General features: G+C 41.5%; 1 protein-coding gene across 1 annotated transcript in view; it reads left to right on the top strand.

Annotated features, from left to right (window-relative positions):
* The first annotated feature begins 3,309 nt into the window (after positions 1–3,309).
* The window catches only part of CUL1 (cullin 1), an 84,584-nt gene continuing 60,503 nt past the window's right edge, over positions 3,310–27,390 (top strand). Inside the window, exon 1 of the mRNA XM_073332777.1 lies at positions 3,310–3,412. The gene's annotated coding sequence lies outside the window, so the exon portion shown is untranslated. The remainder of the gene's footprint in view (positions 3,413–27,390) is intronic.

The raw sequence follows: 27,390 nt of genomic DNA, 5'->3' as shown, positions 1-27,390 counted from the left end.
TCCATGACCCTGCCCATGTTCAAATCATACCCGGTTTGCAAACCACAATTATACTCTACTGAACTTTTTCTTTTTCTTGCTGGGATGCCATGCTCAAATTTCTCTATGAACTCACGTTTCTGTCATAGGATTAAGAAAACTCTTTTTCTTTGTCATGCTATGGGACTCAGAACCAGATGGTAATGGTTGTTTGTGCATGATAATTCAGGCTTTTTCCTTTCTTCTTTTTCACTCCTTGACAGATTCCTTCCCCCGCTCCCTCTCTTATGTGTGGCCCCATCCTCTCCTTGGTTTAGCATTTGACTTTAACAGTGTATGAATTTAATTAAATGTTATAATAATGCAAAATGAAGTTAAAACAAACCTTCAGAGATTTTATCATCATCCTCATGTATTAATAATTGTTCCTCCACCCCATATTTCGTTTCCTCCTTCCTCTGATCGTCTTTGTCCTGACTCCACCAAGGAGACAGCATGTTATTCATCAGGTGCATTAACTTCACCACCCCTAATACATAACACCTGCTCTGGCAAGTGAGAAGAGCTGTGTCATGCCCAGGGGATAGTGCTTGTAAAGCAATTTCACATGATGCAATGCTCCACAGTTGGCAAATAGGGTCCATCACATTTACTGACCCTACTTCCAAAGTGATGCTTCTTGACTGCTATGCCAGCACTGTTTTCTTAGAGCATCTGTTTCAATGAATTTGATTATGTTCACTTCAGTGGATGGTTCTGGAAAAGATTTTACTGTATAAGGAAATAATTATTTCAAGAGATTGTGTGGACAATCGTGGGGTATCTTTAACGGCCAAATTTTGAAAATGGTGCACAGCCTGTGGTGCCAAAATGTAAGCTGATAATTTCAGGGTGCAAAGGAATATTCTTCCCAGCCTGGTTCTCTACTGCTTGTGCAACTTGTACCAATATATGCTCTGAGTGTTTCACTCCCTGGGCCAGATTCTGATATAATTTACACTGGTGTAAAAGCAGAGTAACTACATTGACTTCAATGGAGTTACTCCAAATTTCGTTTGGTATAACTAAGATCAGAATCTGGCCCTCTGTCTGCAGTGAAGAATGGCCAATGGATCTGTATCTGCACTATTTGTAATGATTGGGTGCAGAGAGAATCCTCACACAGTAAAATTCTCAGGTGCACAGAAGTGTGCAGACACCCTGTGTAAGGGTCCCTAAATGCCATCCCTTCTCCTTTTTCAGTGGAACCTCTTTAATTCCATTGAATTATGGTTCTCAGCAATCAAGAATAACAGGACCCAAGTTATTTGTTCATATCTATATTATTCTTCAGAAGAATGTCTTTAGTTATGCAAAATTATACAAAAATAATTTCATATAGCTGAGAATGATTGAACTTAAAATTGTATCATCTTGATGTACATAAAGCTATTTCATGTTTTTTGAAAGGATTTAAATGTATTAACACTAATTTTTAAGGCAATTTGGCCCACTTGATGGAACACAGGATTGGGAGCCAGGAGACTTGGTTTCCGTTATCAGCTCTACACTGATCTGTTATGTGTTCTTGGGGAAATCATTTTACTTACCTATGCTTCTGTCACCCACCCATCCTTTACCTGTCTTGTCTATTTAGATTGTAAACTCTTCACAAAAGGATTGTATCTCACTACATTTGTGTATAGCGCTTAGGATAAGGAGACTGAGCTCAGTTACAGTAGCCCCTAGATATTGTAATGGAAATACTAATAATGTTTTTCTCTCTCCCTTCATAACTACACTAGCTATGTTGTACAGTATTGCATAAACCAAATGCATGAGTTTGACGGTATAAATGTTTTATTGACACTCATTTTGGAGGAGCTATATTGCAGGATCATGTGGCCCTTTCAAACTCATGCTAGTGAGCATAGGTCATAGTGAGTAACAGACAACAGTTTAGGACAGACAGTGAAGAATTAGCCAACTGAAATGGCAGGGGCACATCAGCTAGTTAGTATATTATCTAAACTGCTACTTTGTCAGGATGCTCTCAGTTTTGCAAGATATGCCCTACAGTCTTTAGTAACTGCAGAAGGGTTAATGTCTTGTGAAAGGCAGCACTTCCACCAGCACAATACCATCATCGCCACACAGGGGTATCGCTTATAGGGAGCAAATGCCAACTTAAGAATTGTCTCCCCTTCAAACACTGCTCAGGTTCAACCCAGCTTAACTTGCAATAACTGAAAATGTTACAGGCAGCCTGATGTCATAAAGCAGCACCATGCATTCAATGTCTCCTTCAATAATTCCTGTGTGCTGTAAGATGACTTCTACGTACCCAGTGAGGCAATACATTACCCCAACGTCATCACATCCTCTAGATCTCACTTAAATATCTGTAAATAAAAAATAAATGGGCCTGAAGCTTCAGGACTTGCCCCAGCCAACAGGACAGGACTGAGGTTCTCTCAAACCAGACCTCTTTCAGTCAAACTATAGCCACTACTGGAGTTGTGCCACTTCAGCACAAGTTATCCGAGTTAACAAAAAACAGGTCTGAGTTATAGCCATCCCTCCAATGTCTGTGACTTTATGGGCACTTGATCGTCCCCACGAGTCATACCACTACCTTGTGATATGTTGGTATCAAATGAAATATTACATCCATCCTCCGAGGGAGGACAACAGGGAGCTCTATGACCAATAGGACTAGCATAAATAAAAGTATATTAACTTGGGGAGGGGTTCAGCTAGCCGTCCCTCCCCACTTCTCTCCAATGCTGGCTGTGGGAAGGGGGTCCGTCTTCCATTTTCTCCGGGGCTGAGTGCAGGAGGGGTGTGCAGCTGCTGAAGGGTTAGTTAGCTTCCCCTCTTTCTCCATCCTAATGTGACGGGGAGGAGAGCTCCCCCAAGTGTCGCTGGGTCACTCAACCTCATTTCTCTCCCTGTGGATGAGCAGGTGGGGGGCTGGGGAGCAGGTGGGGAGCCCCCCACCGACGTTAGCAGGTGGGTGCTGGGCGGACTCCCCCCGCCCCCAGTGGGGTGCTGGGGAATCACCCTGGTATGGCGCTGGGCAGCCCCCCCCCTCTCTCTACTCCTGGGGGGGCAGCCCCCCCACCCCACCCCACCCCACCCCACCCCGGTGCTGGCGGGAGCGCCGCTTCCCCCTCGTGCCGGGTAGGGAGCGCACTCTGCTGCGGCCGGTGCGGAGCGGGGCCCTTCCCGCGCCCTGGCGACAGGGGCCCGGGCGCAGGGGCAGCGCGGAGCCGCTCTCCCCCCGCGGGCGGGAGCCGAGGCGGGGCGGGGCGCGCTGTGCGGCGGGGGCGGTGCTCGCTCCTCCTCTGGGGCCGCGCGGCGAGGGAGGCGGCGGATCCGGGGCCTGGCGGAGGCGGAAGGGGCGGGGGGACGCGGCGCGGCCGGGCCTGACTCTGCGGGACGCGCGATGCTGGTGAGTGCCGAGGCCTCGGCGGCGCCGCGGTGTCGCAGTGAGGCCGGCGACGGGACGGGACGGGCGCGGGGAGGCGGCCGGAGCGGGGCGGGCTGCGGGGCTCGGCTCGGAGTCACTCCGCAGCCGCCGCGCAGGGGAGGCCCGGGCGCCGCCGCCGGTTCTTCCCTTCGGGCTCGTTTTATGCCCCTGGCCCGCCAGCCCTGGGGTGGGGCCGAGCTCGGCCGGGGATCTGGCCCCTCTGCCCCCGGCTCGGCCTCTGTTGAGAGGCCTCGAACTACGCACTGGAAATGCCTTTCCCGGTACCGCCCCGGAGCCTTCCCCCATCCCGTAACCCCCCCAACCCCCCGTCCTTGTGTCGCCCCAGGAGCCTCCTGCGCAAGGGGACAGCCCCCACGTTGCCTCAGTATTGCTCCTGGAGCCTCCCCTCCCCTCCCCAAGGGGCAGCATCAGTGGCTGGCTCTCTCACCCCCAATATTATCCCAGTCACTCCAGAATATTCTCTTCCACAACCCCTCACCCCAACCCCCCAGTGACTGCCTGCCAGACTTCTGTATCATCTCAGTTAGCCCTGACCCCGATATGATCCCAGTTCCCTCCCACTCTTAAAGACTGTGCAACTAACTACTCCCCAAAAGCCCCTGCTGTCCCTTCATCCCCGGTGACTGTCCCTGTAACTGCCCCTACCCAATGACTGTATCTCCATAGTCCTCAGTGTTCCTCAAGTATATCCTTCTAATTCTCTCGTTAACACTCTGCCACCCACTAACAGCTCTGTAACAAAGCCTTACAATGATCCATTTTCCTTTAACTGGGATCCTTTCCCCATCCCTTTAATCATTCTTTGCCTCTCAGTGTGGAGGATCCATCCACCATAATTATTCCTCTGCTGTAATTTGTCCTCCAAAAAACTATTTCCTGCACTGATTCTTACCCCTGCTGATCTCATTTACTTGTCCTCAGATCTTTCCCTAAGATCCCTCATCATCTTCCCATTACACTTCTTCCTTCCTTCCTTTCTGTGAACCCACATACTGTCTCCCCTACTTTGTACTTGTATCCTCTTGCTGTGCCATTTCTTTTGATGGGGTAGTGCCAGTTGGCTTACTTTTTGAACACCTTTTTCTGTCCAGGCTGTGCACACAGATTATTTCCCTATCTTTATTAATTTGCCCCAATTATGTTTCAGTTCTCTGCTAATAACAGCAAACCAGTTTAACACCCCCACCCCAAATCAATGTTGGTTTATTTACTGCACATATAGCTTTTCTCTTTTTTGTCTCACTTTTTATCTGGGGATAATTATGTGGTCCATCAGGTGCTTTAGTAAAAACCTGCTATTTGGGAGAAGCTGGGGGAGAGAATAGTGAGGGAATGGGGAGTTAGCTTAAAGTAGCAACTCAGAAATTGTTTCCACTACAGTATTGTGAATTGGTGGTTTGGGGGGTAACGCTGTTTGGAATCTTTTCTTCAAAAGCAAAAGTGTAGTAAATTGGCCCACTATCACCAGCTGCAGCCCTGGGCACTTATTGTAAAGAGGCTTGCATTGGCAGATGAATTGACCTTATATGACCCTCTGACAAATTGGTTGCTTCCCTCTCTGATTTTGTGGTTCTGAAGATTCATAGATTATGTGGCCAGAAGGGACCACGGTGGTCATGTAGTCTGACCTTCATTATCTAGAACTTCCCTGAAATAATTCCTGTTTGGACTAGAGCATATCTTCTAGAAAAACATCCAAACTTGATTTTAAAATTGCCAGTTGTTCCTCCTTGTAGTTGAACTATCCTTGCTCCTCTTGTTACTGTTAGTTGCTTAATCTGTTAAAATTTGATTGCTTTATCCTCGTAACTTGAATATTGCAGTCAGAATTAAGCGCCATGCATAATTAGAATACTGTGTGTGTGCGTCACATTGGTTTAAATCTGTTTTATAGTTTGTGCCTATAAGTTAGCTCTTGTCTGCAAGAGAAAGTTGCACCAGTTTCAATTAAATCTTCATAAAAAATTAGCCAACTTGATGCAAACCCCTGTGTGGACACTTATTTTGGTTTGTGTGTGTCTTACTTGGGTCTATCTTAAGTTGAATTTTGCTGTTTGCCTATAGAATTCTGCTGTTTTTTATAATTTAATATTCAAGAAGTTATTTAATACTCTGTTCTATTAAATTAATTTAATTACATTTCTCTGGTGCTGGATTGTAGTTTGAGTACATGAAACATGGAAAGGCCCACTCTACTAATCAGGCCTTGTCTACACTACCAGGGTAGGTCAACTTAAGTTATGCTACTCCAGCTATGTGTATAATGTAGCTGGAGTCGACATAGTTTAGGTCGACTTAGTGCGGTGTCTGCACTGTGCAGTGTTGACAGGAGATGCTGTCCCGTCAACTTACTTTACTCTCTCATTCTGGTGGAGTGCTGGAGTCAACCAGACAGTGTTCCGCAGTTGATTTAGCGGGTCTTCATAGAATCATAGAATAACAGAGTTGGAAGGGACCTCTGGAGGCCATCTAGTCCAATCCCCTGCCCAGAGCAGGACCAATCCCAACTAAATCATCCCAGCCAGGGCTTTGTCAAGCCTGACCTTAAAAACCTCTAAGGAAGGAGATTCTACCACCTCCCTAGGTAATGCATTCCAGTGTTTCACCACCCTCCTAGTGAAAAAGTTTTTCCTAATATCCAACCTAAATCTCCCTTACTGCAACTTGAGACCATTACTCCTTGTCCTGTCATCTGCTATCACTGAGAATAGTCTAGATCCATCCTCTTTGGATCCACCTTTCAGGTAGTTAAAAGCAGCTATCAAATCCCCCCACATTCTTCTCTTCCGTAGTTCCCTCAGCCTCTCCTCATAACTCATGTGTTCCAGCCCCCTAATAATTTTTGTTGCCCTTTGCTGGACTCTCTCCAATTTCTCCACATCCTTCTTGTAGTGTGGGGCCCAAAACTGGACACAGTACTCCAGATGAGGCCTCACCAATGTCGAATAGAGGGGAACGATCACGTCCCTCGATCTGCTGGCAATGCCCCTACTTATACACCCCAAAATGCCATTGGCCTTCTTGGCAACAAGGGCACACTGTTGACTCATATCCAGCTTCTCGTCCACTGTCACCCCTAGGTCCTTCTCTGCAGAACTGCTGCCTAGCCATTCGGTCCCTAGTCTGTAGCTGTGCATTGGATTCTTCCGTCCTAAGTGCAAGACTCTTCACTTGTCCTTGTTGAACCTCATTAGATTTCTTTTGGCCCAAGGTCTTCACTAGACCTGCTAAACTAACCCCCGCTGCATTGATTGCAGCAGCATCTATCCTCAGTAAATGTAGACATCGCCTCAGGAATGCTTCATTGATGACAGTGATTACCAGCATAGGGTCCACCTGTACTTATCTCTGCTGGCACTGAAAGTAGTTTAACTGCTAGTGGACAAAATGATTTTTAACATGGCTCCTTTATACCTTCTGTAATGCTACTGAAAACAGTTTTGTTCCATGTGCACTAGTAATTAAATCGCTTTCAACACGGGTTTAGAGAATACATGGTAGGGGAAGGGGAGATATACTCATTGCTGAAAACAATTGCTAAGGGCAGGTCTACACTGCAGCCGGGATCGACGCTCTTGAGATCAATCCACTAGTAGTCGATTTAGCGGGTCTAGTAAAGACCCACCAGATCGACTGCAGACTGCTCTCCAGTCGACCCCTGTACTCTACCCGTGACGAGAAGAGTAAGGTAAGTTGACGGGAGATTTTCTCCCGTAGACCGCGCGGTAATTCGACCTCAGGTACGTGGACTCCAGCCACATTATTCATGTAACTGGAGTTGTGTAGTGTAGGTCGACTTACTGCCGTAGTGTATACCTAACAAAGGGTCATTTTCCTATTGCAGATAGATATAAAGGCCATGTTGTGCAACAACTTTCCCAGGGTTTTATAGCCAATTGGTGGCACAGTCACATTAATGGTGTTACAGATAAAAGTTCGGTTTGTCTGCCCAGCTTTGCTCTATTGCAGCCATGACTGGGCGTCTATATTTACCACAATGTATAATCTTATTTTTATCCATGCATTCTAGGAAAAATCTGGGGAAGCGTGGTGCCCTGTCAGGGGACACAGGGTTTGGAGGACATGCACGCAGAACAATAGCAGCAGCATATAGGGTAGTGTATCTTTGTGGTTTTCTGCTGCATGTAGCAGGGAGGAAGGATACCCAGTGAAACCAGTAATAAACTTAGTTATGGGGGTCATGACTGCACTGTAAAAAAGTGTAAACCAGTTTCAGAAAGACAACCATGTGCCAGCCTAGGTCTCTGGCAGGGGCAAAACACTGTTACTTGCCACAGTTACTGAATATTAAAGATGAGGTAAATGGAAGCAAATGGTAATTTGAGCCAACTGTGCCAATAACTAGTTGCAAACTTTGTTAAAAGTTATAGTCTCGTGTTATATAGGGATTGTATAGGATTTCTTTTTAATCAGCCACAGTGACTGCTCTGTTTTTTGCATTTATTACAAGAAAACTTCTGATGAAGGCAAGAAAGAAAAGGAAATAGTTTAATAAATGAGAGAGAGCGCTATTGAGCTTTTCTACACTAGCATTTTTTGTAAAATGTTTCACTATGATTGTTGCATCTCCATTGGAAGAACTAATGTAGACTGGCTAGTGGTGTGTTTACTGCTGTGCAGCCTAGATTTGCTGTGAGCAGGGTTAAATTACATGGAGGTGAAACTGCCAAGGTCAGTCTGCACCAGGGCTCCCACTGGTGGAGCTACACTGGCACTAGTAGAGAAGTGAGATGACATATCTGCATCAGGCTTTTTGTAATACCATCTAATGTAGCATTATAATATGTCTGGACTATCTCCAGTGCTGTTGGGGGCAGGGAGGGTCAGTACTGTTTCATAAGATCAAATTCTTTGCCATATTTTTCTTTCTTTTAAAAAAAAATTAGCAGAATGGTCAGTTTCTTTTTTAGAAGCACAGTTTTATTGGTCTCCTATAAAAGTTTTTTAAAAAACCAAAGAAGCTGCATTATAAATTTTGTTTAGATTCTACACTGTATTTTTAGTATAATACATTCTGCATCTATAGTGCATTCTATTTGAGAATCTTGAAGGGTTTACAAACCTGAATTACTATACCTTTGAGGTTGGGAAAATATTAACCTATTTTACAGATTAGGAAACTGTGGCACAGGAAGTTTGTGGCAGAGCCACAGATCTCTTGGATCTCTCGTACCTAGTATTATACCTCAAACTCAGAGCCATCCTTCTTTTCTCAAGTTAGCAACATAATTCTTATTTGCTATTTTCAGAATCTGGGACAGAATTACATTACTTTCCCCATCTCCCTCATCTTCCCCTTTGATTATTCTGTTTTTGGAAGAATTGTCAGAGTCAGAAGATTCACTGTTAGCTGGTCATGTGGGATCTGTGTAGCCTGATGACACTTTTAAATCTCATACTAAAAGTTGTACATTTTATTCCACAATTAACTGAAAATATCACTCTTGGATCTGCTTTTAATAAAACATATGTACACCTGCAATAGTAATGGTTTATAAAATGCTATTTGTCCTTGTGTCAAAGTTGCTGTCATTAACACTACTAAGATTATTAGTGTTACTGTAAGTGTGAGAGAAATTCAAGTTGAAATAACTGACTTCACTTTTTTACAAAAAAAAATAGCAATAGACTGCTCTTGGATTTAGGGGATTATGGGAGGCTTCTTCCTCTGGCCCGCTGCTACCATTTTTCTAGAGAGGGTGGGCATAGGTACTCATTCTCTCTTTCCTTCTGTAGTTATTAGGGCTGTTGATACTGTTGCATCAACTAGGGAGGAACAGCAGCCACAAAAGTATATTTGCATGTGGCATGTCTAGATTTTTAGTAAGGCGTTTGACAAAGTCCCACGTGACAGTCTCATAAGCAAACTAGGAATATGTGGTGTAGATGAAACTACTATAAAGTAGGTGCACAACTGGTTGAAAGGCCATACTCAAGAGTAGTTATCAATGGTTTTCTGCAGGGGTCGGTCCTGGGTCGTCTTCTGTTAAATATTGTCATTAATGTCTTGGATAATGGAGTGGAGAGTGTGCTTAAAAATTTGCAGATGTCCCCAAGCTGGACAGGATTGCAACTGCTATGGAATCGATTCAGAATGACCTTGATGAATTGGAGAATTGGTGTGAATTCAACAAGATGAAATTCAAAGTAAAGAAAAGTGTGAAGTACTTCATTTAGCACATGCCTACACTTAAAGCACTACAGCGGCATAGTTCCAGTGTAGCAGCTATGGTGCTGTAGTAGTTTAAGTGTAGATGCTGCCCACACTGAAGGGAGGAGTTCTCCTGCTGGCATAGATTACCTATGTCCCTGAGCAGAGATAGCAAGGTTGATGGAAGAATTCTTCTGTCACCCCCACACTGGGGGTTAGGTCAGCGTAGATACAGATGTTTGGATTTTTCACACCCCTTGGAGATGTAGGTATGCTGATCTAAGTTCCCAGTGCTCTTAGGAAGAAAAAATTAAATGCACAATACAAAATTGGGAATAACTGGCTAGGTGGTAATATCGCTGAAAAGAAACCGAGAGTTATAGTGGATCACAAAATGAATGAGTCAGCAGTGTGATGCAGATGCAAAAAATACACCCCAGAATGATATAAGCCTTAACCCAAGCGATGTAATTGTCCTGCTCTACTCAGCACTAGTGAGGCCTCAGCTGGAGTCTGTGTTCAGTTCTGGGCACCACACTTCAGGAAAGATGTGGACAAATTGGAGAGAGTCCAGAGGAGAGTAACAAAAATGATAAAATATTTTAAAAACCTGACCTATGAGGAAAGATTTAAAAACCTAGGCATGTTTAATCTTGAGAAAAGAAGACTGAGGGGTGTCCTGATAAGTCTTCAAATATGTTAAGTGCTTGTTTGAAGAAGATGATAAATTGTTCTTTGTTCACGGAAGATAGGACAGGAAGTGATGGGCTTTAGTGTGCAGCAAGGGAGATTTAGGTTATACATTAGGAAAAACTTTCTCACTATAAGGGTAGTTAATCTTTGGAATAGGCTTCCAAGGGAGATTGTGAAATCCCCATCATTGGAAGTATTTAAAAACATGGTTGGACAAACACCTGTCAGTGGTGGTCTAGGTTTACTTGGTCCTGCCACAGTGCAGGATGCTGGACTTGGTAACATCTCAGGGTCCTTCCAGCCCTACATTTCTATGATTCTGTGTGCTGCTGCTTCTGGTTCCAGTCTCTGTTGCTGACATAGAAACTCCCAGCAATGGTCAGGGTGACTTCTTAGAAACCGGGAGAAGCAGGGGAATAATAAATAACTCATACTCAGAGGAATTCTTATCTGTAAAATGTACAAGATGAAACTATATTGAAATTAGACTAAATAACGTTAAAGTTGAATTTCAGCTATAAATCAGGAAAATATAGGGAAACAGGTTGAACTAAGGACAGAATTTCAGCCTTAACTGAACTCAGATTGTCTTATTTGTGGGTTTAAGTTGCATCTAGTGTACTTTGGTGTAAAATGGATTATTTCATCTTTTGTATTTTTTATGATGAAATAAAGTCTTAAGTCAGGTTAATAGAATTTAATATTAAGGCTACACTTCTGTGCTTAATTCACTGTTTTGCTTGGCTATTTAAATTTAGTATATAAGTTCATGAACAGTTCTGTGGTCTCATGACAATGGAGAATATCTACCAAAGAGAAGGGCAGAGGTTTGAGCTAAGAAAAATATTGTGCCTTAACTCAGAGAAATTGACCTGAGGCCGGGGGTATAGTTCGTTTGGGAATTGTATGGTTTGCCTCCCTGCCTTTTAAAAGTTCCTGTGTTGCTGCTCTTGAAATTAGTGCTTGCTGACTGGCGCCAGCAGGAGCAGCAAATTGAAATTGTAATTCTGCACAGTTTTGCACGGCTGGGGAAGTGCTGTGTGATGGAGCTGCAGCACAGATGCCCTTCCCTCTGAAAGGAGAAGAGGTAGCAAACACACAATGGGGGAGATTGAGTGAGATTAGACATGCAAACCAAGGGATAGATGTACAAACCAAATGTGTTGGTAGCAGCCCAGCTCATTTGTAGCTCATCAAAGTACAAAACAAAGCTTAGTCCCTTACTGCCTCTGTTAGCACAAGTTCCACGTGTTAAAGAAACCTACTCAACTTCCAAAGGATGCCTGTTCCTCATTTTCTGTCAAGTAACTACCTCAGACCAATTGACGGAGCTTTGGAGGAAGTCATGGTCCATCTTTACCAAGAAGGAGGTGGTTGTGATGCATGAATTTTGGAGAAAAGGCTGTGGGATGGGAAGAGAGGGAGACTGAGAAGTGGGAAGGATTTTTGGAAGATCTTTTCAAAACCTTTGTGTTTCAGGGAAGCAAAAATGAAGGAGAGAAGGGATTGAAGAGGAGAGATCGGTTGCATGTAATTAAGAAAAAGGAAAAAAATGACCAGTTTCTGCAAAAACTAAATTATAGTTTGTCTGGCTTTCTAAAGAGAAATTCAGAAATAATCCCTTCATCCTCCAAAAAGCAATTCCTCTCCTCTGTAATCTGAAACCATTGGGGGTTAGGGGTAGGGGGGGAAGATCTTGAAACACATACAAACAAAATTCAACACCTGAAACTTCTTTGAGAATGAAAAGTTCATAGTTCAGGATTCTTCATGGCCCTGCCAGAGTTGCTAGTAATGATAAGAATGATGACACTAACACCTGAAGTGAAGCACGGAGCTACTTTTCTGAGCCTGCTTTATGTGCTAGTGATGTCACATACCCAACAATATGTGAGCTGAAGGTAAAAAACAGGGTCACTGTTCAACTTCTTCATTCAAAATATTCACAATTTTAAGTATCTTCTCCACACAAATTGCTCTTCATTACAAGCATTTTTCCAAATTTCTTTGTTTTCCTTGGAAGTATGCCCTTGCTAAAATCCCTTTACTAATATAACTAGTGTAATGCAAAAATGAACCCATTTAAGTAAATCAATTGAAGAATCAGTTTAGTTTAACTGTGGTGCAAGCTTAGCTTTGTAACTTAGTGACACAAGCGAGGTTTAAGGGTGTCTACATTGAGGGTTTGCTTTGGTTTTACTAGATTAATTTATAAACTGTTTTAGTTAAACTGGTACACTGTTTTGTATAGACAAAGTGTAGCAGCAGTTAGCTGTTGTAATTGTGCGTTCGAAAACAAAGATGAATTTAAAAAAATAACGAGTTGTTGGAATTAGTCATCTGATCTCTTTTATAGAACAGAACAAATGATATTTTTGTGAGATATAAGTTCTGAGCAATGCAGAAGGTTAAATTTTGGTTTATTACAATTAAGATATCTGGCTTAAACTGGAGGGGAAAAAATCTCATGCATCAGTAACTTTCTTAAGGGGGGGTTTCTGTTTATTCAAAGAGTAGGGTTATGCCTGGTCTGTATTTGTGCACCCCTTCGCTGTTGTCTTTTAGTCATCAAGAGTTGAGGTAGTTAGTGGTACTGTCAGGTTTCAGAGTAGCAGCCGTGTTAGTCTGTATCCGCAAAAAACCCCCAAAAAAACAGGAGTACTTGTGGCACCTTAGAGACTAACAAATTTATTAGAGCATAAGCTTTTGTGGGCTACAGCACAATTCATCAGATGCATTGAGTGGAACATATAGTAAGAAGATATATATACACACATACAGAGAAGGTGGAATTTGTCATACAAGCTGTAAGAGGCTAATTAATTAAGATGAGTTGCTATTAGCAGGAAAAAAAAACTTTTGTCAACTGTCTAAATGGGCCATCCTGATGATCACCACAAAGTGTGAGGATACTTAACATGTGGAAATAGATTCAATATGTGTAATGACCCAGCCACTCCCAGTCTCTATTCAAGCCCAAGTTAATGGTATCTAGTTTGCATATTAATTGAAGCTCAGCAGTTTCTCATTGGAGTTTGCTTTTGAAGCCTTTCTGTTGCAGAATTGCCACCCTTAAGTCTTTTACTGAGTGGCCAGAGAGGTTGAAGTGTTCTCCTACTGGTTTTTGAATGTTATGATTCCTAATGACAGATTTGTGTCCATTTATTCTTTTGCGTAGAGACTGTCCGGTTTGGCCAATGTACATGGCAGAGGGGTATTGCTGGCACATGAAGGCATATATCACATTCGTAGATGTGCAAGTGAACAAGCCCCTGAGGGCTCATAACATTCAAAAACCAGTAGGAGAACACTTCAGCCTCTCTGGCCTCTCTTGGCATCTGTTGCACATAAAGCAGACTTTGTCTTCTCAGTAATAGACTTAGTATGAAGCAGACAGTTTGAAGCATATAAAACCAATATCCTTCACCTCCCCTTGCCAAAGAGGGGCAGAATGATGCCCCTAGATTTCAGTATGTGCAACATGACTGTACATATGCACTCCATAAAACTGTCTTATGAAGCTATATAAATGACAATGGGGGTGCAATAGTTGACCTTTGTCAACATATGCATGACTGTAAAGTGTTCAGAAATAATACTATGCCCCTGCTGCACACCCCCTTCCATAAAATAGTGTAAGACACACCTCTGCAAGTTTGTTCAATTGTAAACATTAACTTGAAAGAAATGTGATCTAAGAATATTATCTAAAAACAATCAAAGTATAATTTTTCAAAGGAAAGTTTTCCATGTTACAAAGTTCTGCTCAGATTTTTTTTTTCAAGATAAGAATATCATGGGACAGATACTGAAAGCCTAGAAAAATTGTAGAGGCTAGGCTTTCAATATCTGTCCCATGATAGTCTTATATTGGGAAAAAAAAATCTGGGCAGAACTTTGTAACATGGAAAACTTTCCTTTGAAAAATTCTTTGATTGTTTTTAGATAATTTTTGTATCCCAGATTTGATGGCATAAAATTCTTGGCACTATTTTTCTCTGTGAGGGAGTATATCAGGCCTTCTCTCCGCTCGCTGCTGGTGGTGGCGACACCCTACAGCTCCCCGCTCAGGGAAAACCCACTCAGATTGGGCCACCAACAAGAGGACTCCTCCACACGCCTACAGGGGTGAGGACGATTTATAGATTTTAATGCCAGAAAGCATCATTATGATCTAGTGTGACCTCCTATATAGTACAGGCGACAGAACTTCTCCAAAATAATTCCTAGAACATATCTTTTTAAAAAAATCCAATCTTGATTTAAAAATTCAGTGTTGAAGAATTCAATACGACCCTTGATAAATTGTTCCAATGGGCAATTACTGTCAACACTAGGAATTTATATCTTATTTCCAGCCTGAATTTGTCTAGCTTCAGCTTCCAACCATTGGATCATGTTACACCTTTACCTGATAGATTGAAGAGCCCATTATTAAATATTCAAGTCACCTCTTAGCCTTCTCTTTGTTAGACCCAAAACTCAAACTGTTTAGCTTATCACTATAAGACATGTTTTCTAATAATTTAATCATTCTTCTTCTGTGAACCGTCTCCAATTTATCAACATTCTTCTTGAATTGTGGGAACCAGAACTGGACACAGTATTCCAGCAGTAGTCATACCAGTGCCAAATAAAATAAAATAATTAAGTGGTTCACAAGCAGGGGTACATGTACCCCTGTGGGTATGCAGAGGTCTTCCAAGGGGCACATCAACTCATTAAGTAAGATATTTACGTAGTTTTACAACAGGCTACATAAAAAGCACTAGCAAAGTCAGTACAAACTAAAATTTCGTACACCACAACTATTTGTTTATACTGGTCTATACACTGAAATGTAAATGCAATATTTATATTCCAAATTGATTTATTCTATAATATGTTGTAAAAATGAGAAAGTAAGCAATTTTTTAGTAATAGTGTGCTGTGACACTTTTGTGTTTTTTTTTGTTTATGTAAACAAGTCGTTCTTAAGTGAGGTGAAATTTGGGGGTAAGCAAGACAAATCAGGGGTTTGTCTGAAATGGGTACAGTAGTCTGAAAAAGTTGAGCGCCACTGAAATAACCTCTACTCCTACTTGAAAGTCCCCTGCTTACATATCCAATATTCGCATTAGCTCTTTTGGCCATAGCTTCACACTGGGAGCTCATATTCAGATGATTATCCACCATGACCCCCAAATCTTTTTCAAAGTCACTGCTTCCCAGAATAGAGTTCACCCCCAACCTGTAAGAATGGCCTACATTCTTTTTTCCTAGATGTATACACGTACATATAGCTGTATTACAAACAGTTAGCTTGTGCCCAGTTTGATTACCAAACAATCTAGATCAGTGACCTATCCTCTACATTATTTATCTATTTTTGTGTTGTCTTCAAACTATCAGTGATGATTTTAAGTTTTCTGCAGGTCACTGATAAAAATGTTAAATAGTGTAGGGCCAAGGACCGATCCCTGTGGGACTTCACTGGAGAAACAGCCGCTGGATGACAATTTCCTGCTTTCAATTACATTTTGAGTTCTATCAGTTAGCCAGTTTTTAGTCCACTTAATGCATGCCATGTTAATTTTATACCTATCATTCTAGTTTTTTAGTCAAAATGCCATGTGGTACCAAGTTAAACACCTTGTAGAAGTCTAAATATATTACATCAACGCTATTGCCTTTATCAACCAAACCTGTCATCTCTTCAAAAAGAAGATATCAAGTTAGTTTGACTCAATCGATCTTCCATAAACCCATGTTGATCTGTATTAATTACATTACCTTCCTTTAATTCTTTAATAGAGTCTGTATCAGCTCCTCCATCATCTTGCCTGAGATCAATAGTAAGCTGACAGGCCTACAATTACCTGCATCATTGTGCTTAGCCTTAATAAGTGGCACAACATTTCTTCCAGTCTTCTGGATCTTCCTCACTTCTCCAAGATTTATAGAAAATCAACATTAGCTGTCCAGAGAACTCAACCAGCTCTTATAAAACACTAGGTTGAAAGTTATCCAGAGTAGTGAAGTGCTTTTGCTGGCATAGCTTAGTTATATTGGTTCCCTGCAGAAATTAAACTATGCTAACAAAAAGACTCTTATGCCAGAATACCTGCATCTACGCTAGGGCTTTTACCAGTACAGAAATGTTGTGGGGGGGAAAAAATCGCATGCCTAACCTTACTGTAGGGCAAAAGTTTTTAGTGTAGAATTGACCAAAGCAAAATTTAAAAAGAAAAAAAAAAAGTGTCATCTCTTTAATTTTTTGTAATTTTAGGTTGCGTTTTTAGCAACAGAAGGCAGAAAACTGTCAGACAAATCTGATGTTCAAGTTAATGTGTTCCTTTAACTCAAGGCCTTGGATCTTTCTGTGTCTGACATATGTTACAAATCACAGGATTCTTTTAACTGAGCCTGTAGGGGGTTAGCTTTGCACTTTTTTGCCTACCATGTCTAGCTTTTACATTTAAAGAAGAGTGAGGTGCTTTGGGAGAAGAGACCATACGTGCATTGAAGGTCAAGCCAAGAGCATGAGAGAAAGAAGAAAAGCTAAGGTGGTCAGAAGGACTCGCATACCTGTTTCATTTAAACCTAGCATAAAGCCTAAATCCAAAAATGAATAAGCTGAACAAAGATAGCAAATACACTATCCAGAAGGTTTGCTGTTGAACAGGCTACGGAGATGGAGCAAAGAAAGGTGAGGGAGGACACAGCCAAGAGAGGACAAAGATATAGAAATAAGATAGAAGAGCAGGAACAAGGAAGGCAAACAATTTTTTTTATAAGTTTCAGAGTAGCAGCCGTGTTCCGCAAAAAAGAAAAGGAGGACTTGTGGCACCTTAGAGACTAACAAATTTATTTGAGCATAAGCTTTCGTGAGCTACAGCTCACTTCATAAGTGAGTCAAGAAAATGCAATTTAGCAAGAAGGGCAGCAGCATCATAGAAACCCAGAAATATCAATTTGGGCAATTCAGAAACTGCTGAGCTTGAATTAATATGCAAATTAGATACCATTAACTTGGGTTTGAATCGAGACTGGGAGTGGCTGGGTCATTACACATTGAATCTGTTTCCACATGGTTGATCAAAATTACAGTAGGCTAGTGTCATAGAACAAATCATAATGTTTTTGTTGGGGCATGCACCTATCCTGTTAGCATTATACAGCATGTTTGCAGTATATGTGTCTAGTGTGCCTGTTGCTTTTGTGAGCATATGTGCTTGTATTTATGTAGTATACTTACTTACTGATCTCTATTATAGGGTGTTTAGACAGTTGTCTTTGTTTAGTGGTGATATGGTTAAAATGCTGTGGCTCATCAGGGCAGGTAATTTTAAATTTAACAGGTGCCTTCATTCACTAGGGATTTCTCTTCACTCAGTAGAGAAATCTCTGGTCTGGGGGAGCAGTGTTTGACTGAGGTGTTAAAAACTGTTTCTGGGGCGGGAGGGACTTATTCGAAAAAGGTGCCTCTTGTCTAACTATTGGAATCAAACTGCCAGAAAAGTTCATTTAAAGATTTTTTGGCTGCAAGAATCTCATTTTGCATTTTTGGACTCTGGCTGTATTAATCCTTACTCCTTTTTTGGTTTGGCTTTGGCTTCGCTTTTTTCGATGACCACCAAAGGCCTGATATGATTGCAGCAGCTGTCCAGTGAGTAGGGTGAGTGAACCAGATTCTGCCAAGGACTGACAACTGCTTGCATACCCTTACAAGCATGTACTGTGTTTGTGATACTGAGAATCATATTCATTTTTAGAAAAATTAAACAAGTTCAGTATTTTGTGATATGTTGGCAGAATATAAAGAATGGAGTTCTGATCTTAATCTGTAAAATAATATATAATGAGGCTGCCAAGATTTAAACTTCATTACTAGTATTCAAAGCATATGAGGGTTTTGAATATATTTTTGTGTAATATAGTGAAATCTGATATTTCATAATATTTTACTGCTTTTTTAGCACAGTGAAATCTGATACTTCGCTGCACCTTGTTCTAGGAGTGATAGAAGACTGTTCTCTTTCTATGGGTTGAAATTAGGCAAGGGTTAAATTTTTCAGAAGTGCCTGATTACGTTACTTTTTTGAAAAAGTGACTTAGAGTCCTAAGTCAATTAAGTGTGTGTGAAAATTTTACGTAAGATCTACAAGTGATTGGGGTCAGGAAACTTAGCACCCATTTGTTAGTATATAAGATTTGAGAATTTAAAATAATAGAATTGTAATTCACTCAACTTTAGAACCTGATTTTGGAAATGAATGGGAGTGTGTACGTTGGTGCCATGCTGGTAAAAGATATTTTTAATAAGGAAATAACTAATGGAAATGTTTTATAAAGCACCATTGTTTTGAATGATAGTAGCACATTTTATATTTGATTATTGATGGATAAATATTGGTGTTTTTTATAAGCTTCATACAATATGCACATCCATTTTTTCTCAACCTGAATTTCTAAAAGAAATGTAGCGTTCTCTACTGGCTTTTAATTGAAAGCAAACTTTTATTGACTGGATTTCAAATAATATAGTCTTTTGCAATTGTTTCTGTGTTATAATGCAAGGCATGATTATAATATTATTGTAGTATAAAGGAAGGGAATCTTCTCTATTTTTCTGCCCTTTCCCCTTCAGCTATCGAGTTTCCAGAGTTTTATCAGGAATGTTATAATATAGAGTAATTCTGTTATCACTTTGATTCAAGCAGTAGATTTCTCAATGGTATTGGCACCAGCATGAGTGACAAGAATTTTAGTAGGTCTCAGTTTGCCACTCTTTTGATGCGGTGGGAAAAATAAGGTGGCATTGGAAAAACATGATGTAGGACATCGTTATGCTGCTGCATAGTTATTTATGTACAGCATAACACTAGCTAGTGAGGTAATGGGAAATAAAGACTTTTGGTATGACTCATCACTGCTTAGGAGTAGCAAAGGGGTCTTTGCAGCCTTTAAAAGTGGAATAATTATTCTGGAGTAAAGTCACTTTAGATACATTAACACTGCAATAAAAAACCTGTGGCATCGGAGCCCAGGCTCGCGGAGCTAAACATTGGGGTGTAGACTTTTGGACTTGGGCTGGAGCCAAGGCGCTGACACGCTTCCCCCTTGTGGGGTCTCAGAACCCAGGCTCCAGCCTGAGCACCGACACCTACACAATTTTTAGCCCCTCAGCCCAAGTCCGGCAAGCCAGAGTCAGCTGACCAAGGCCAGTTGCAGCATCGCCACAGGTCTTTTATTGCGGTGAAGACATACCCTTTGATTTCGCAGTTGTGTCCAGCTGGGTGAGTTATGTCAGCATAGCTGTAGCAGAATAATTTTTAACTTTGTTTAATTAAATTGGTTTTGTGTTATTGATACTGCTCCACCACGTGTGCTGAGATTATAGTTTTGAGTTTGAGGATTTTCACTGGCTCCTTGGTGAATAAATGCTGGTACATATTAAGCACTGTGCTTGCTCACTTGCTTCATGTTCCTTTTCTTTCATATGTAAATACAACATTTACAAGTTAATAGAAAACTTGGAGGTCCATTTGTGGAGTTTAGGAGATGCAGAGTGCACCTTTGCTAAACCCCCTGAAAATGAAAAGATGTGGTGTGATGGGGGGCCCTGTTTGTTGAGGGTGGCTGCCCCCCATCACACAGTCATCTGGACTCCTTGGGGGATGGTCCTCAGTGAGGTCACAGGACGCCTGGTGAGGCAGAGTGAACAAAACAGGCTATGGCCCCTGAGCCTCCTAGCTGGGGCAGGCAACAGCAATTGGGGTTCTCACCCTCTGGGCAGGGCAGAGCAAACAGTTTGTAGCTCTTGGCGAGGCAAACAAAATAGTCTATGGCCTCTGAGCCTCCTGGCTGGAGCAGGCAAACAGCCACTGAGGGTTCTGACTCTCTGGGCAGGACAGAGCAAACATACAGTAGCCACCCCCCCTCCAAGCAAGGAGCAGGGGGTGGGGGAACCAGGGTCCACTCCACTCCACTGGGTTCTGACCCAGAGCACTATGAAGCTGGGAAATTCCCCATGATGGGATTAAGCATCAGTTTATACTACATTCACTGGGTCACTTCCTACCACAAGCTGCATCTCATCATCTCCCCGGCTGGCAGCGGCTCAGCATCCCTGTCAATCTCTGTGGTCATTTGGTTGCTCGCAGTTTATTCCGAGTCTGTCGTTCCCACTGCTTAGGGAGTCTCTGGTTTCTCTGCTGGAGCTTGTGATGTGTGTCCTTCCTCCTCAACCAGCCCAGACTGAGCTGGGCTGTCTCCTTTTATCTGTCCTTTCCACCTGGAGCATGCACAGCAGGGGTGAGAAGGCATGTGATCGGCCCACAGTGATTGGTCTGTCCCCATTGGCCCAGTGTGGGGTTGGGGCACTTGTTCAAAATTTGTTCAGTGGTTTGAAGTCTGTATATTTGCACTGTGGGGAACCCTTGATGCTCCATTTGTGCATCAGGTGTGATCATTTTCCATGTAACGTTCTGATTTTTATGGTTTGTCCACAGTCTCCAGTGGAGCAAGAAACCAGGCAGTTCTACTTCGGGATAATCTGTGAGGTGCTTGTTGTTTACTTCAGAGCCTGCCCATTGCATCCACCAGGTATTTTCTGGGTTCAAGCTGGTGATAGAAGAGCTTCTCCAGCTGCCCAGAATGGTTGGTAAGGCTTAAGGAGAATGCGAGGTGAATGAATGAGGTTGTCATTCAATGGGAGATTTTGGTTAGTGAGAGCTTTCTTGTACTCCCATCTCTCTCCGGATGGTTGGAGGAGGGATGTTTGTGAGGATTGGAAGCCAGAGCAGTGGAGTGGACATGACAGTGCAAGTTACAAGTCCTAGAGCCACAATTACTGGATATCGACAAGTTTGTGAGCGAACTTCTTACCCAAACAGGTGCACAGTACTCAGCCATGGAATAAACTAAAGGTAACGTTGCTGTTCATAGTATTAGGTCATCACAACCCCAGCTACAACTGACTAGCTTTTGGGTGATATTGATGCAACTCTTTATTTTATGGCTCAGATGTTGACAGTTAAGACTGTGATTGGGAGTGACTCCTAGGTAGTGGGAGTTAGGATCGTGGGCTATCTCCTTGCTGCAGAAGTTTACGTTAAGCATCCTCTTAGCTTCAGAATTGCTGAGATGGAAAGCTGATGACATCAGTTTTGGTGGATTGGGTTTGAGCTGCCAGTACCGAATGTAATTTTCCATCCTCTTCAGATCAGTATTAAGGGTGTCTTCTGCTTCTTTGAGTACTGCAGCTGTGTCATTAGTGCCAGGTCGTCAACATAAATTAACTTGCAACATTTCATTTTGGGCACATCATAAGAAGATAAGAATGGCCATACTGGGTCAGACCAAAGGTCCATCCAGCTCAGTATCCTGTCTGCTGACAGTGGGCAATGCCAGGTGCCCCAGAGGGAGTGACCCTAACAGGTAATGATCATGTGATCTCTCCCCTGCCATCCATCTCCACCCTCTGACAAACAGAGGCTAGGTACATCATTCCTTACCCATTCTGGCTAATAGCCATTAATGGACTTAACCTCCATTAATTTATCTAGTTCATAGAATCATAGAATATCAGGGTTGGAAGGGATCTCAGGAGGTCATCTAGTTCAACCCCCTGCTCAAAGCAGGACCAATTCCAAACTAAATCATCCCAGCCAGGGCTTTGTCAAGCCTGATTTTAAAAACCTTTAGTTCTCTTTTAAACCCTGTTATAGTCTTAGCCTTCACAACCTCCTCAGGCAAGGAGTTCCACAGGTTGACTGTGCGCTGTGTGAAGAAGAACTTCCTTTTATTTGTTTTAAATCTGCTGCCTATCACACTTGTGTGTGTTTTTAAAAAGGGAAGTTGGTAGTACCGATCCTTATTTGGGAGGCCATTGTGCACACTGTGTGTTTTGCTAACCTGACTTTTGAGATGACATGTAAGGTTCATTCCAAAAGCATTGACCTAATGAGTCAAAATTTCTGGTCACACAGAGGCAGGTTGGATAGTTTCAGCAGTAGACCCCTGTGCCAGACAATGTTATAGGCTGAAGACAAGTCGACAAAAGCTGCGGCCTTTTCAAGCTTCCACTGAAAGCTGGCCTTGATATGCAGTCAGTACAAGCACTTGGTCACAGCATTCGCCCTGCCCTAAGACCTGTTCAAGGGGTGGGGGGGGAGTTGTGGTCTCCATGATGGTGGTCAGCCTCACCGGGCTTGCCTGCTCCAGTACTTTCTATGTTATACAGAGGAGAGAAATAGGGTGGTAGCTTGTGGATCAGCGGGCACCTTTTCTGGTTTGAAAAGGGTGATGACCTTTGATCATCTCTAAAATGTTAAAAATTGGCTGGTGTTGATGAGTTCTGTGGATAGTGCTGCTTTCTAGTTGTGCCCTTTTGGCCTGAGATATTCAAGGAAGTCTGGAAGAATGCCATCAGTGCCAGCTGCTTTTCCTGCTTTGGTGGTAGAGATGGCAGCATCAATCTTGGCTTGATTGACAGAGACTTGTAGAAGGGGCGCTTTATGCACAGGATTCCTTGAGAGCTATTTCTCCTCTCAGTTTATTTGTTGGCTTACAGTCATCTTAGAATTTCTTAGTTGGAGGCTGGCAGTACTGTTACCAGAGACTTGAAATATATATGTGGGTTTGATGGTGCCACTCCACCTCCACAGAATGGCCCATGCTATATGGCTTGAGTTTATGAAGTCTGTGGTCTCCATCATCTTTGTCCATCATTGTCATGTAGAATCCAGTGATTGCAAGAGAACAGTGGCTATGTTTGGGTCACCAGAAGCTTCATACTCCCTTTAGCGAGCATGGGATAAAGAAGCTCCTGTAACCATGGAGCATGGTCATCCTTGTGGCTTTAATAATAAGCTTTGTGAAGAGGTTGAAGTTTTCAGGCTTTGGAGGTATACTACTAATGGTGGGTTTTGTTTTGTTTTTATGGTGGAGGAGAAATCCAGGCAATCCACCCATCTTGGGTTCCAGCATGGAACTGGTACACTGGTAATGATGATGAGTTCAAGGCCAATTATACCGCCACTGGCTAGTGCTGATGGTGTGGGAAGGGGTCCAGGACAGTTCAAAATGCAATGAGTGGTGATTCACTATGATGAACACAAAACATAAAAACAGGTGTGGCTGGGTCATTAAACATATTGAAACTATTTCCCCATGTCAAGTATCCTCACACCTCTTTGTCAACTGTCTAAATGGGCCATCATGATCATCACTACAAAAGATTTTTTCTCCTGCTGATAATAGCTCATCTTAATTAATTAGCCTCTTACTCCACTTTTTCATGTTCTGTGTGTGTGTGTGTGTGTGTATATATCTTCTTACTATATGTTCCATTCTATGCATCCGATGAAGTGGGCTGTAGCCCACGAAAGCTTATGCTCAAATAAATTTCTTAGTCTTTAAAGTGCCACAAGTACTCCTGTTCTTTTTATAAATCAGGTGTGTGTTCTTTCTTCCATCGAGCTGAGCAGAAGGTACACTTTTTTGTTTTGCATCAGAAGGTACTGAGCCAGTGCGTACTCAGTGAGCCATTTGCTGACTATGTTGTTCATTGTCGTTCATGTTGGATGGTGGCATTTAAAATTGCCAAACAATGCAGATGGGTGTTGTGATTTTGATAAATTTGTTAGTCTCTCCACAAGTACTCCTTTTCTTTTTGTGGATACATGCTAACACGGCTGCCACTCTGAAACCTGACGTTATATATTGTCAGCTCACTGATTTGGATATCAATTGTGAAACTGTCATCTGTTGTCAGTAGTGCTTTGGCTATGTTTTTTTAATTTTGGCCTGATATAGGTGGCCATTCCGTGTTCTGGATGGCTTTGGTGGGAGAGAAGGATGTATCCTGGTATTTTGAGATGTACTGAGCCGCCTTGTGCAATGTGTGCTTCTTGCAGCATCAGGATGTTGATGTTGTTCTCCATCAGCAGCCTTGTGATGACATCAACCTTTGAACAAGATAGGCCTTGAACATTAAGTTCACAAAGACAAATGAACTAGCCCTTTAGTCAAGTAGTGTAGCTCTTGAAAAAGTTGCTATTTTGACTGAGAAGTCAATGAATAATCATCAGTCTACAAAGTGGTGGCATTAGTTCATATACATAAATTAAAATGTACTTACCAGGGAAGACCACATGAAGGTTTCCACCGTTGCTCCCTTGCTTCATGTAAAGTCATGGCAAGAAACTGACAGAGAAACTTCACTAAATGTTTATTTTGTTTCTTCCACCATTTGAAACAGATTCTTGTCAGGTGGTGCGTTTTGAGCCAGGCTGAAGTTGTTGTGATAGAGGTCCATGGAAATGAATAAATAATACTTCTAATGAAAAATGCCGTGTTGGCTTAAGGCTATACCATAAATGCTAAAGTCAAAACTTACATTAATGTCAGTAATGCAAGGACATGCCCCTAAAGTGCAAATTCATTATCTTCAGTTACCCATTTTGAGCCATCAGGATCATACTTGCAGATAGTGTCTGATCAACTTTTTTTGCTCTTTGTTTTTTTTCTCTTTCTCATGTTAATGTAGATTGGGAGTTTACGTTGGCAGAATATTATGGAACTTTATCTCAGAGGACTCTTCTGGAGTTCTGTGTGTTAAGTTTTGGGTAGTGCAGCAGACAGTATACGTTGTATTCTGAAAAACTGTTCAGGATATATGCCACACAGAATGAGATGGTTTCATTGCATCCTTGACATGTACCAAGAGTGCTTTGGGAGTTGCTTTAGGAGTTCATTAACATGAACAGGAGCTGTAGTCAGTGCTGGAGGAAAGTATGGCTGGAATCTAAATTCTGTGTGCCAAAGCCACACAGCAAGTGAGTGGCCAAGCTAGGGTTATAACTCAGAAGTTCCTGGTTCAAACTTGGTCCACCAGAGCATCCAGTCTTTCCAAGAAAGGACACTGACAGTTCAAGACTGATCTTGTATGTATTGCTGATAACAGTGCTTACCAGTGTGAGAAGTCCCATAGACTTTTAAGTTTAGAAGATTGAGCCTTTAGTTTTGAACTGGCAATGTGTGTTTTCTTGGAAAGGCAGTGTGTTCTGGTGGACTAAACACGGAACTGGAATCCAAGAATGTTAGATTTCTAATTCCAGCTCTTTCAGTGCGCTGCTGAATTTTTGGCTTGGGCAAGTCACTATAAATCCCATGCCTCAGTTTCCCTATCTGTAACATGGGGCTGAGACGGTATACAGCACTGTGAAAATAAGTTCAAAAGTATTCTAAGATATTGCTCTTTCTGCTACACTGCATAATGGTTTTTCCTTGCCAGGACTGATTCCAAGGACCTTAAATCGAAGTGTAGCTAGATATCCGGAAAAGTCATGAATGTACAACTGTAGTTTTTGTTCTCTTTGGAATCTTAATAATCCTTGTAACCTTATGTAAGAAAGAAACGAAGTATAAGTAATTGGTGTGGACCAGTTCAAATCCTTCAGTGTCACACAGGGGACCCTCTGAGCATGAATTTTAAAATAGACTTGAACAGTGCATTCAGTAACTTTACCAATGGAATAAAGCTTTCAGATTTTCATAGAAAAAAGTTGTCTATAACAGCAACCTTGCTACATAGCAAAACTTGATTTTGCTGTACATGTAGCAGCATAGTGTATTTTCTTAACAGATAAGTAGGAGAGGCTACTTTCACAGGAAACTTGTTGACCTGTGTGTTGATACCAGCTATTCTTTATTACTGTTAAGTCAAATAACCTCTCATTCCCCTTCTGGTTTTTCTATGAATGAGTGATAGGTGGAAATATCTCTGTAAGCAATGTGTAGCTTTATCCATCTGTTTTTCTTTCCAAATTTGTGCCAAATAACTAGAAGAAGCAAATCTCTTTAGTCTATAAAGCTAGTAAACTCAGTCGATTATAAGAATAGATTGTAAGACTATATTATAAGCATTTAATTGCAAAATTCAAGATGGAAACTAGCCAAGTCACACTGAAATATTGTAATCAAATGCAGATGTTGCAGTGCAATTTAAAGCATGTAAAAAACACACTTCCAAGTTGATAGGTGTCTTAAAAATAAATTACATAAATATTCAAAAAACAATTGAAATGTTCCTTTGTTCCCCTAAGTGGTAAGATCCCAAATTGATTATCAGAAACAGCTTTAGGATTGCACCTCAAAACATTTGGAGTAAACGAAGTTTCTCAATAAACATCTCAAAACATTAAAATTTATTTTATTGCTTTTTTAGCTACCAGACATATTTTATAAAATATATTTTTTGAAAATAGTCTTACTGATGCTTATTGATATCAATAAAATAACCAGGAATGCTTTTAGATTTAAATTTTTATATGTCATCAATATCTGTTGACCTCCTTACACCAACGGTTTTACTTTCTGACATCCAGGAACCAAAATAAAACAAGCTAGCTTTATTTATTTTACTTGTACACTTCAGAATAGTAGTCAATTGTCAGTTGCCACGCAGCTAAGAAGCTCTTTAGAGAAGTGGATAATTTCTAGGAAATTGTGTATGCTATTTTCAGAAAATATTTATGTCCTATATGGATATTTCTTTGTATGGGTGGTTTTTTAAATGTCCTTCTAATTTCAGGTATTAACTATATTACTATACTGTACAGTATTATTCTGGATCATATGCAAATAATATGTTCAGCAGCAGTTTATTTTTAAGATCTCCATTCTGGATCAGTTAAATTCAGAATTAAAAATTCATATCCAATTGTCCTACATCATATGTAAGAAATAAAGCCTTCTATACTGTACCTATCCTGGAAGTAATGAATGGCTGGGAGATATTACTAGCCAGAGGCCTGTGATCATTTCTCCTGGATTAACCTCCAGAAATGGTATTTTTGTTACTGTCTGAAAAAATAAAATGTGCTTGTGGATTTTTCATGATTTGGTATGTACCTTGCATTCATTACAGAGAACTAATCATGAATGTTCTAAAGATCTTTAATATCCATCTGCAGCAACCATGTATACTGATGACTCCTAAAATATTCAGTATTTTGGCAGTTTAACAGTATGGTTATCTTCCAAATTCTTATTTTAATGAATAAAGTTGAAGTGATATGGAAGGCAA

This window comes from Lepidochelys kempii, chromosome 2 (assembly GCF_965140265.1).
Source record: "Lepidochelys kempii isolate rLepKem1 chromosome 2, rLepKem1.hap2, whole genome shotgun sequence".
In the NCBI taxonomy this organism is placed as follows: Eukaryota; Metazoa; Chordata; order Testudines; family Cheloniidae; genus Lepidochelys; species Lepidochelys kempii.
The sequence above is the reverse complement of the archived record's forward strand: the minus strand, read 5'-3'. Positions and strand labels throughout refer to the sequence as shown.